Source organism: Felis catus, chromosome C1 (assembly GCF_018350175.1).
Source record: "Felis catus isolate Fca126 chromosome C1, F.catus_Fca126_mat1.0, whole genome shotgun sequence".
Lineage (NCBI taxonomy): Eukaryota > Metazoa > Chordata > Mammalia > Carnivora > Felidae > Felis > Felis catus.
The window spans coordinates 138519599-138532453 of record NC_058375.1 but is presented as its reverse complement, the minus strand read 5'-3'; the positions used below and the strand labels follow the sequence as shown (position 1 = coordinate 138532453).

General features: G+C 37.4%; 1 long non-coding RNA gene across 5 annotated transcripts in view; it reads left to right on the top strand.

Annotated features, from left to right (window-relative positions):
* Positions 1–12855, top strand: part of LOC109502683 — a 200189-nt gene that overhangs the window by 100617 nt on the left and 86717 nt on the right. For all 5 annotated transcript variants that reach the window (XR_002744798.2, XR_006583194.1, XR_006583193.1 and 2 more), the window contains one exon: positions 12147–12238. This is a non-coding gene — a long non-coding RNA (uncharacterized LOC109502683). The remainder of the gene's footprint in view (positions 1–12146; positions 12239–12855) is intronic.

Sequence of the window (12855 nt, the reverse complement as noted above, 5' to 3'; positions counted from 1 at the left end):
ATGAGACAAGTTATAGGGGGGCTGCTTAGAACTTACTTCACTATAGAATAGTTGCGTTTTATAATTATCAGTTGTGCAAATGTGTATATTGCTTATTAATATAAGTTGCATTGGGACTTGCTTTACTAGTATAGCCTCTTGGCCCTGATAACCTTTGAAAGGCAGTGCAAACAAGCACTGTAGCTGCAGAAAGAGGCCAGTTTTTTAGAAAATTTCCCCCTGAAGTTCTAAGACTGGCAAATATATTACTACATGGCAATAGGGAAATGTTTGCAGATCTTTGTCTCTCCCTTATTGCCAGTATATTCATTTTTATTCTTTCTAGAGAGAGAGAGACTTTTTTTTTTGAAATTTAGTGATCCAGAAAATTAAATTTTCTGTTCTGATCAATAACTTTGAACAAACACCTCTATCCCAGAACCTACTGGGGGCATTCTGGCATAAATTGGGTTTGGGCATCTGTAGGTATATTAGAGATGTCTTCTCAGAATATGTCTTGAAATCTTTATGCTAATATTTTGGAGGTTTGGTGAAAATTGAGCTGTATTTAAATGTTTTTTAATGTTTATTTTCGAGAGAGAGATCGAGCACGAGCAGGGGAGGGTCAGGGAGAGAGGGAGACATAGAATCCAAAGGAGGCTCCAGTCTCTGATCTGTCTGCACAGAGCCCGACATGGGGCTCGAACCCATGAACCACAAGATCATGACCTGAAGTCAGACCCTTAACAGACAGCCACCCAGGCACCCAGAGTTGTATTTAAATGGAGACAGAGTGCGCTTGTGAGAGTATGCACGTCTGGACATGACACTCCCGCCCTTTGTCCTAGAGCTGGCACTGGTCCTGCTCAAAGCTACTGTTGCTTGAGATGCTGATGGGTGAAATAATTATACCAGATATTATACCAGTTACTGCATCCAGAAAAACTGGGTCCCGGTGTTCTGTGATGTGTGGGTTAGAAAGTTGACTTAGAGAACTTGCTTTAAAAGAGTCTTTTGAAACGGAATGAAAAGACTTTAATATTTTGGAGAGAAAGGAAAAGGTGACTTTTGTATGCTTCTTAATGCATATGTGCAGCTTTGAATGGATTTATTATAGAACTCAAGAACAGAAGATTAAGAAATTAAGGATCATGATGCTTAAAATAGATACCACATTTTTTTTTCTCACTTTAAGCAAAGCAATCTGCTAGGCAGGTGAGATTTCTGAAATGATAACAATAAAATATCCAGAAGCCTCGGAGGCTATTCCTCTACCAGTTATATTTCCAAATGGACTTTTGATGAATATTTTAACTGTTATTGTAGTTAGAGATAAGCAGAACTAGAGAAAACTAGCTCCTGCTGCCCATCAGGCTGACCAAAGTACACTAAGTATAAAGAACTACGATGCATTTAAAGATGTTCTTAATCTCCTACAAAATCAAATCGGTGCCCAGTTCTCTTTCTTTATCAGATTACAGATGTGTCTTTTGTTGTTAACATTGGTGACGGCTAGGAAGGAAAAATATAATCACCCTGGGTATTTTTTACAAGCTGTATAATTGTGTTTCTCCTCTCATCAGATAACTTTCTTCTTCCATTTGCTATTACTGCCATTAAACCATAAACAGAGACAGGGGGTTCAGCCTCGCTAGGGTCCCAGTGAGACCAGTATGCACAGTTGAAAAAGTGTAATCACGACTATAAGTATACTGCGTCTGAAATTGATCCTTAATAAATGCAGATACTCCGTTTCTCAGGAGGAGGTAGCCTGTTACCTCCTGGAAGTCCCGTGGTACTCTGTTTCCATGTCTCTGCCTAGGATTGTATTTATATCCACTTCTTGTCTTCCATATCGTCTACTTCTTAAAGGCAACAGCTTTCTGTCTTCTTCAACATCTTCAGCTGAACCTTTCTATTAGCAACAGCTAATAAATGCTACTTTAATGAATGGAAGATACAGATACAAGGAGAAAGTCAAGTTTGTTTGTTTTTAAAAACTACATGTTTTTATTTGAGGGATATGAAAACCCCACTGTCTCTAAATGTATTGTCTCTGACTTGAAGTTTCTTCGTTTCATTGTCACTTTCTTGGGGTTAATTAAAAAAAAGAAACCCAAAAGTTTCTGTGAAATCAAAAGTCTTACCTGGGAATAGCGCCTTGCAGGCATGGGACACAGGTAGGTGTGTTTTGAATGGGAAAGGCTGGTGGGAAGGAGGTAAAGTTGGAGCGCAGCTGGTGGAGACAGTCCTACATGAGGGGATCTGGGGGGAAGAGGCTGCTGAGAGATGGTAAGATAGTATCAAAAGAGGTATATTTTGCATGTTTCTTAAGATTCCCAGCGTAAGAGATGGGCAACTAGAAAATCTTGCCTGTTAGGAGTTGCAATGCAGTCTGGGCCTGCCCACAGAATTGCCATCTCCCAACACAGACCCCTAGTGTATACACCCACGTCTGTGTGCCCCTCAGTGACTGCTCTCAGCAGAACTGCAGGTGGCTGTCGTCAGGCGGGGTGAGCTATAACCTGTGAGGACATCCATCCTTTCCAGATCAGCAAGACTTGATTCTGCACATAGGAGGAATTTCTAAAAAGCATTCACTTCCTTTAAAATCCTCCAAAAGACTTTAGCAGGATGTAAATCCAGATAGTGATCCTGAGGGAGCATAACAATGCTAGAACTTTCCAAGAGGAAGGAAACTCTGGCAACAGTCACAGGCAATGTGTCCCAAGACACTTCCCACTGCATCCTTCATGACCCCCTCCCAGTACTTCTCCCTTGCCTTTCTTCAGAGCCCTTTATACACAGTTAGCAAGGGACTCCCATATAAAGGGTTGTCGGTTATTGCTTCTGGTTTTGCCCTTCGGAATCCCTACCTAACTGGGAAGGTCTGGGGTCACACAAAGTCGATGTTGTTAGATAGCATGTTCAAGGACAGACATGTCAATCAAAGATACAGTAGCCTTTGGCCAATAAATATTATTTTTATGAGTTCTGATACAAGGTAGGGTTTTCTTTGAGCATAGAAATCAAAAACTGGTCTAAAAATAGCACAATTCCCTTGTGATAGTGGAAATGGGAGGAACAGTCAAGAAGGTGGACCAGAGAGGGTGGGAGGCCCTGGGTACTGAGCCTGTGTTTCAGCGCCTGCAAACATTTCCATTACTGAGACCTCCCTCAGGTGACTGTAACTAAATGTAAATTAAACATTTACCCTCTGAATTGAGAGTTATCACCTGGAAACTTATCTTGATGGTATTTTGCAGCTTTTTTGAAGAAGGAGAAGGATGTACTCCCCTCCCCAGCCATGTTAAAATTAGAAAAGAAACATAGAATGCCTACCTCATTTGGCTATTTTTGAGAGACCTCTGAAATAAGATAATGTAATGTGGGTTTGGAAGCAAAACTTTTTCTATTTCCACAGCTCCCTTTTATTTTTAAATACTGTCTTAATTTACATCTTCTTCTTTGCCTTCCAGAATGTGTGTGTGCTTGTGTGTATAAAATATATTATTCTTTATATCAGTCTTCTCTCCACCTCCTCGCAGACCAAACATTTGTTCCTATCTGCAAGGCAGTGTGCTTTGGGCTCAGAAAAACAAAGAATAATAAAATATTCTCTGTCCTTAATAGCAAATTTCTTTTCTGTTGGAGAAACATTTAGTTTGTTTCTTTTTCTTTTTTTAAATTAAGGTAGAATTGATAGATAACCTTATGTAAGTTTCAGCTGTACTTGTAATTCGACACCTGTATTTGCTACAAAGTAACCACTAGAAGTCTAGTTACAATTCATCATCATACAATTGACCCTCTTCACCTGTTTGGTGCCTCCCCTCCGACTCCCTTCGCCTCCCATAACCATCAGTTTGTTCTCTGTAGCTATGAGTTTATTTTTGTGTTGTTTTGTTTGTTCATTTGTTGTATTTTTTTAATCCACATATGAGTAAAATCAAATGATATTGGTCTTCCTCCAGCTAACTTATTTTACTTAGCATAATACCCACAAGTTCTATCCATGTTGATGCAAATAGCAAGATTTCATTCTTCTTTATGGCTGAGAAGTATTCCATTGCATGCATGAAGCACATCTTCTTTATCCACTCATCTATAGATGGACATTTAGGTGGTTTTCATATCTTGGCTATTGTAAATAATGCTTCAATAAACATACAGGTACATACCTCTTTTTGAATTAGTGTTTTTATATTCTTTAGATAAGTACCCAGGAGTGGAATAGCTGGATGATAAGGTAGTTCTATTCTTAATATTTGGGGAAACTCAAAACTGTATTCCATAGTGGTTGCTCCAATTTATATTCCCTCCAACAGTATGTTCTTTTTGCTACACGTCCTCTTCAACACTTATTTCTTGCTTTTTGACAGCAGCCATTCTAACAGGTGTGAGGTCATATCTCATTTTAGCTTGATTTGCATTTCCATAATAAGTGGTTTTTTTTTTAGTATTTATTTATTTATTTAGGGGGGACAGAGAGAGAGGGATAGGTGAAGGGAAAGAGTGGAAGAATCCCAAGCAGGCTCCATGCTCAGCACAGAGCCCAACGTCGGGCTCAGTCTCATGACCCTGAGATCATGACCTGAGCTGAAATCAAGAGTGGATACTCAACCAACTGAGCCACCCAGGTGCCTCTGCATTTCCCTAATAATTAGTGATGTTGAACATCTTTTCATGTGCCTGTTGGCTATATGCATAAGACATTGGAAAAATGTCTATACAGATTCTCTGCCGATTTATAGCTTATAATTTTCTGTCCATATATAATATATATAGTTTATTTTCTTATTGTTGACTTCTATGAGTTCTTATATATTTTGGATGCTAACCTCTTATTGGATACGTGATTGGCAGATATCTTCCCTTATTCAGTAGGTTATCTTTTCATTTTGATGGTTTTCTTTGCTGTGTGAAGCTTTTTAGTTTCATGTGGCTCATTTGTTTGTTCTTGCTTTTCCCTTGCCTTTGGAAATAGATCCACAAACTCATTGCTAAGACTGATGTCAAGGAGCTAACTGCCTAAATTTTCTTCTAGGAATTTTATAATTTCAGGTCTTACGTTCAAGTCTTTTATCCATTTTGAGTTAATTTCTGTGTATGGTGTAAGAGAGTGGTCTAGTTTGATTCTTCTGCTTGTAGCTGTCCAGTTTTCCCAGCACCATTTTGAAGAGTCTGTCCTTTCTCTGTTGTATGTGCTTGGCTCATTTGTTGCAAATTAATTGTTACTATGTGTATAGGTTTATTTCTGGGCTCTCATTTCTGTTCTATTGATCTATGTATCTGTTTTTTATGCCAATACCACACTGTTTTGATTACTATAGTAATCTTTGCTGCGGTGCAGTTTGAAACCAGGTAGTGTAACTACCTCCAGCTTTGTTTTTCTTTCTCAAGATTGCCTTGGTTATTCGGAAATGATGCTCAACATCACTCATCATCAGGAAATACAAATAAAAGCCACACTGAGATACCACCTCACTCCAGTCAGAGTAGCTAAAAGGAACAAATCAGGAGACTACAGATGCTGGTGGAGAGGTGGAGAAATGGGAACCCTCTTGCACTGTTGGTGGGAATGCAAACTTGGTGCAGCTGATCTGGAAAACAATGTGAAGGTTCCTCAAAAGATTAAAAATAGAACTATCCTATGACCCAGCAATAGCACTGCTAGGAATTTACCCAAGGGATACAGGAGTGCTGTTGCATAGGGGCACATGTACCCCAATGTTTATAGCAGCACTTTCAACAATAGCCAAATTATGGAAAGAACCTAAATGTCTAGCAACTAATGAATGGATAAAGAAGTTGTGGTTTATATATACAATGCACTACTACTTGGCAATGCGAAAGAATAAAATCTGGCCATTTGCAGCAACGTGGATAGAACTGGAAGGTATTATGCTAAGTGAAATAAGTCAGTCAGAGAAAGACAGATACTATATGTTTTCACTCATAGGTGGATCTGGAGAAACTTAACAGAAGACCATGGGGGAGGGGAAGGGAAAAGTTACAGAGAGGGAGGGAAGCAAACCATAAGAGACTCTTAAATACAGAGAACAAACTGGGGGTTGATGCGGGGTAGGGGAGGAGGGAAAGTGGGTGATGGGCATTGAGGAGGGCACTTGTTGGGATGAGCACTGGGTGTTGTATGGAAACCAATTTGACAATAAAGTATATTGAAAAAATTAAGTTTTAAATAGAAAAAAATAAATCAAAGGCATGGTTCTAGTAAAAAATAAAAAAATAAAAAAACAGAATCTTTTGTGGTTTTTTTAAATAAATTTTAGAATTATTTGTTGTAGTTCTGTGAAAAATGCCACTGGTATTTTAACAGGGATTGCATTTAATCTGTAGACTTCTTTGGGTAATATCTACATTTTAACAATATTAATCCTTCTAGTCCATGAGTGTGGAATATCTCTCCATTTATTTGTGACATCTTCAATTTTTTTCATCAGCGTCTCATAGTGTTCAGTTCATAGGTCTTTCACCTTTTTGGTAAAATTTATTCCTAGGTATTTTATTCTTTTTAATGCAATTTTCTTAATTTTTCTGATTGTTTATTGTTAGTGTGTAGAAATGCCACAGATTTCTGTATATTTATCTTGCATCCTGTAACTTTAGGTTTGTTGTTCTTGTTGTTCTTGTTGGTGTTTTTGATAGAGATATTAGGGTTTTATACATATAATATGGCATCTGCAAATACATGACAGTTTTGCTTCTTCCTTTTCAATTTGGAATAATTTTATTTTTCTTACCTTATTGCCGTGGCTAGGATTTCCAATAATATGTTGAATAAAAGAGGCAAGAGTAGACATTCTTGCTTTGTTCTTGATATTAGAGGAAAAACTTTCAGCTTTTTAGCATTAAGTATGCTATTAGCTGTGGGTTTGTCATAAATGGCCTTTATTATGTTGAGGAACATTCTCTCTATACCCACTTTATTGAGAGTTTTTAATTATAAATGGATGTTGAATTTTGTCAAATGCTTTTTCTGAATCTATTGAGTTGATCATATGATTTTTATTTTTTATTTTGTTAATGTGTTGTATTATGTTGATTGATTTGTGGATGGTGAACCATCTTTGCATACCTGAAATGAATCCCACTTTCCCACTTGCTTATGCTATATGATCCTTTTAATGTATTGTTGAATTCAGTTAGCTAATATTTTGTTGAGGATATTTGCATCTATATTCATTAAGGATATTGGCATGTAATTTTCTTTATTTTTTGTGGTAACCTTGTCTGATTTTGGTATCAGGGTAATACCAGCCTTGTGAAATAAGATGGGAACATTCCCTTCTCTTCAATTTTTTGGAACTTTGAAGATAGGTATTAAATCTGAATGTTCGGTAGAATTCACCAGTTACATGATCTGGTCCTGGACTTCTGTTTTTTGGGAGATTTTTGACTATTGATTCAATATCTTTACTAGAAATTGGTCTATTCAGATTTTCTATTTCTTCATGATTCAGTCTTGGATGGTTGTGTATTTCCAGGAATTTATCCATTTCTTCTATGTTGTCTAATTTGTTGGTTCATAGTAGTTTCTTATGATGCATTATATTTCTCTGGTATCAGTTGTAACTTTACCTCTTTTCTTTCATATTTGTTTACTTGATCCTTCTTTTTTCTTGGTTAGTCTAGCTAAAGCTTTGTCAATTAGGTTTATCTTTTTAAAGAAACGGTTCTTAGTTTCATTGATCTTTTCTATTACTTTTTCAGTCCCTATCTTATTTATTTCTATTCTGATCTTTATTGTTTCCTTCCATCTACTAACTTCAAGTTTCATTTGTTCTTCTATTTCTAGCTTCTTCAAGTGTAAAGTTTGATTGTTTATTTGAGATTTCTTGTTTCTTGAGGTAGGCCTGTATTACTATGAACTCCCCTTTTAGAACTGCTTTTCCTGTAGTTTGATGTGATGTTTTTTTGTTTTCATTTGCTCTAGATATTTTTTAAATTTATCTTTTGATTTCTTCAATGACTTATTGGTTGTTTAGTAGCATGTTGTTTAATTTTCACATTTTTGTGGCTTTTCCAGTTTTCTTCATATAATTAATTTCTAGTTTCATACCACTGTGGTCAGGAAAGATGCTTGATATACTTTCAGAGTTCTTGAGACTTGTTTTGTGGCATGATGTGATCTATCCTGGAGAATATTCCACATGTATCTGCAAGAATGTGTGTTCTGTTGCTTTTGGATGGAATATTTTGTGTATATCGGTTAAATTCATCTGATCTATAGTGTCATTTAAGGCCAATGTTTTATTATTATTTTTCTGTATATCCACTGATGTAAATGGGCGGTTAAAGTCCCCTACTATTATTGTATTACCATCAGTTTTTAGTTCTGTTAATATTTGCTTTATATATTTTGGTGTTTCTATGTTGGGTGCATAGATACTTATAAATTTTATATCTTCTTTCTGATTGGCCCCTTTATCATTAGGTAATACCCTTCTTTGTCTTTTATTAGTCTGTTTTAAAGCCAATTTTTTTGGACATGAGTAGAGATATACCAGCTTTCTTTTTTTTTTTTTTTAACATTTGCTTGGAATATTTTTCTCCATCCCTTCCCTTTCAACTGTATGTGTCATTATTTCTGAAGTGAGTCTTGAAGGCAGTATATGAATGCGTCTTTTTTTTTTAATCTATTAAGCCACTCTGTGTCTTGGAAAATTTAGTCCATTTACATATAAAGTAATTATTGATAGGTATGTACTTATTGCCTACTTGTTATTTGTTTTCTGGCTGTTTTTCTAGTTCTTCCCTGTTCCTTTCTTCTCTTTCTCCCTTTTCTTGTAACTTAATGGCTTTCTCTACTGTTGTGTTTACATTTTCTCTGTTTCTTTTGTGTATTTACTGTGAGTATGACTATGCTTTGTGGTTACTGTGAGGTTCATGTATAATGTTTTAAGTATATAACAGAAAGTTTTAAGTTGATAGAGACTTAAATTTAAATACACTCCAAAATTTGACATTTTTACTCCCTCCTAAACCACATTTTATATTTTTGATGTCAGACTTCACATCTTATTTTCTGCATATCTTACCTAATTATTGAAGTTTTAGTTAATTTTGCTATAATTATTTTTTTAACCTTTATATTACATTTGCTTCATAAGTGATTGATCCACTACCTTTTTTATATATTTACCTTTTCCAGTCAGATTTTTACCTTCATGTGTTTACTTGTCATTAATTAATTTCTCTTCAGTCTGAAGAAATCAGTTTACAATTTCTTATAAGGCTGGTTTAATGGTGCTGAACTATAGTTTTTGTGATTTTTGAGAAACTATCACCTTTTAAATTCTGAATGATAACCTTGCCATGTAGAAAATTTGTGGTTGGAAGCATTTTCCTTTCAGGATGTTAATCTTAAAAATAAAAAAGGCAGTTATTTTTCCAACAAAAGTGGATTTAATAGGAAATAGCAAAGAATTGTAATCTGGGACAAGGAAGCTACTGTAAAAGCATTGGCAAGTCCAGAGAACAAAAGAGAGTTTTTTGGGTTTTTTTTGTTTTTTTTTTAGAAAACAAAGAAGGAAGTAAAGAGGGCTATTATAAACTGGGAGCTTAAAGTATAATGGCTTTTTAAATAAAGTTTTTATTTTAATTCAGTCAGTTAACACACACTTACGGTATTATATCAGCTTCAAGTGTACACTATAGTGATTCAACAATTTCATACATCATCTGGTGCTCATCATGACAACTGCACTCCTTAATCCTCATCACCTATTTAACACAACCCCCTATTATTCCCTCCTCTCTGGTAACCATCAGTTTATTCTCTTAAGAGTTTGTTTCTTGGTTTGTCTATTTGGCTGAGTTGTGACAGTCTGTCATTGTGTAAGCTGTTCCTTCCTCCTACTGGGATAGTGAAGTAGTAGCTAAAGCAGTATGGACTTGAAAGCTATATCTCTAACTGTTGTGCTTGCAATTCGGATGTTGTTGCACAGGGCTCAGGTGTGCTATCCCTCCCTACCTGGGCCAGGTGTTCGAGGGGTGTTGCCTATGTGAGTTTTGTGTGCCTGCTTGCTGCCATGGGGCCACAGCTGTGGTGCTGGCATGGGTGAGGCTGTCATTTGGCCCAGCCACTATGCACTGTTATGGCATGGGGTGGATCCTTGGCAAGGTGGATCTTTTCATAATAGCAAGCTAGAAGAAGAGTTCCAAAATGGTGCCCACCAGCACTGGCACCAGCAAGTTAGAATGAGATCGTAAAAATGGCCCCCGTTAGTGTCTCTGTCCCTGGAAGGCGTCTCAACAAGTTCCTGCCTCTCTGGCAGACACATCAAGATTAGTGTGTGTCCTTCACATATGGTCTAGGCATTTTTCAATCTGCTGCTTTTGTGCTGGGGCCTGGGGTGAGTGAATCTGTGTGTGAGCCCCTTAAGAGGGGATTCTTGTTCCCTACAGTTCTACGGTTTTCCTGGACATCCTCATTGGTTTTCAAAGGCAGATGTTTTGGTGTCTTGTCTCCTATGTAGGATCTAGGTGTTGGGATGCTTGATGTGGAGCATAGACCCTTCACATCTCAGGAAAAACCCCATATTTTTCAGATCCTTCCCAGCTGTGGATCACAGAGCCTGGTGTGTCTTTGTGTGTGTGTGTGTTTGTGTGTGTGTGTGTGTGTGTGTGTGTGTTTTCGTGGGACTGTGTCTCTGCTTCTCCTACCTGTTGTGATGCTGAGCTTTTATCCTTTCTTGTGGAGGCTGTGTTCATAGATTTTCAGGTCTTTTTCAGAGGAAATTGTTCCATATGTAGTTGTGAATTTGTTGTGTCTGTGGGAGGAGGTGAGTTCAGGATCTTCCTACGCCACCATCTTGAACAACCCCTCTGACTGTTTTATTTTTCTATGTTAAATTTTAACCTCATTGAAAGTAAAAGCTGGCGCTATAGTCATAAATGTACTTAACAAAAACAAAACACAACACAGTCTCATAAAAAACTTATGTCTTCAAAAATGGTGACTTTCTTTGATATCATTATTTTTTTTTCTTCAACATTCCTTCTGTTAAGCCTGACTAAACTCCAGAAGACATCCTACACTAAGGTGTGATAGGCAATATAATGATATCTCAAAGATGTCCACATTATAATCCTTGGAACCTGTAAATATGCTACCTTACTTGACAAAGGGGAATTAAGGTTGTTAATCAGCTAACCTTATAATAAGGACATTATTCTGTTTTATTGAGTGGTCCCTTGTGATCACAAACGTCTTTAGGAGCAAAAGAGGGAGGCAAAAGAGAAGGTCAGAGAGATGTGACATGAGGACATAACCCTCCATTGCTGGCTTTGAAGATGAAGGAAGGGGCCACAAACCAAGGAATATGAGTGGTCTTCAGAAGCTAGAAAAGGCAAGGAAATGGATTCTCCCTTACAGCTTCCAGAGAGGAGTATAGCCCTGTCAACATGTTGACTTGAGTGCAGTGAGACCCATTTTGGACCTGTGACTTCCAGAAGAGTAAGGTCATAGTTTTTTATTGTTTTCAGTCACTAACCTTGCGGTAATACATTGCAGCAATAGAAAACTAATACACAAGGTAAACATGAAATGGTTCACCCCAATAGATAAACTCCCTTTCTGGCTGATTGGATCCCTCAAATTGCCTGAATTTCCTGAGGGCATATTCATTAACCCTCATTCATATCCTCTCCATTTCAAACTGTATGCCATGGACTTTTTAAAAATTTTCCTGTATCTCCTATTTTCTTCTCTAAAATTACCCAAGTTTCATTGTTTAGGGTTTCTTTCTACAGATGAGAACATCTCTAATAATAATTATCAAAGTTGATATTTTAGAAATGGGAAAATTATGTTCTATATGGTCCATATCAGTCAGGATCCAGTATGAAGATGTACACCATGTAGTTGTTTGAACAAGGAAAGTTACATATAAAGAGTTATTAGCTATAGCAAGAGGATTGGAGTTTTGAGGAATTAGAAAACTAAAGAATGCTAGAGAATATAGAAAAAACACATATAAGGAGCATGAACTACCTGGGGCTTAGCTAGAGCACCAGAGGAAAAGTGCCCCCAGGGCTGAGATCCAGATCTTGCTGGAGGGCATGGCTGTGGCTCATTGGATATTTGTTGTGGTACCTTGATGGTATAACTTGCTGAAAATCTGTCCTTTGGAATGTTACAGAGGCCTAACTTCTGGAATGCCAAGGAAAGCCTCACAGGAAGGAGTCTTGCTGGAGACTTTCTGCTGTGAAACCACCCAAGGAGGGTGCTGGGGTAAGCTGTCGGCCACTGACTGATGCTGGCCTTTCTGCACATAGGATCTGGATGCTGGAGAAGCTGTTTATGCTGCAGGGTCTGGGTGTTGGAGAAGCCATGCGTGCTGGATCTGAAATCAGGAAGGAAGCTCCCTTCCTCACACAGTGTCTCTCCAGCACTTTCTGCTGACAGAGCTTAACATCATGCCTGCTGACAGAGGAAAATATTCACAGGGCTCATCTTCATTTACAGAGCAGTCAGTGAGGGGTAAATTTGGAATTGAGAGGCAATAACGTGATAACTGGCAAATGGTCCCAAAGGGCATACAACATAGGACAATGGTTCTCAAAGTGTGATCTGTGAATCTCTGGGTTCCCTGAGATCCTTTCAGGGCCCGTGTGAGGTCAAAACTATTTTTTTTTTATAATATTAAATTACTTTTTTGCCTATTAACTGTGTGGGCACTTGTGGTGCAAAAACAATGGTAGTGAAACTGCTGGCACTTTAGCCAAAAAGAAAGCAGTGCACCAAACTGTACTAATAGTCATTGTATTCTTTACTACCATTCATGTGATGTATAAATAACTTCTTTTAAAAATCGCCTTGATGCAACAGTAGAAATGATTAACTTTGTG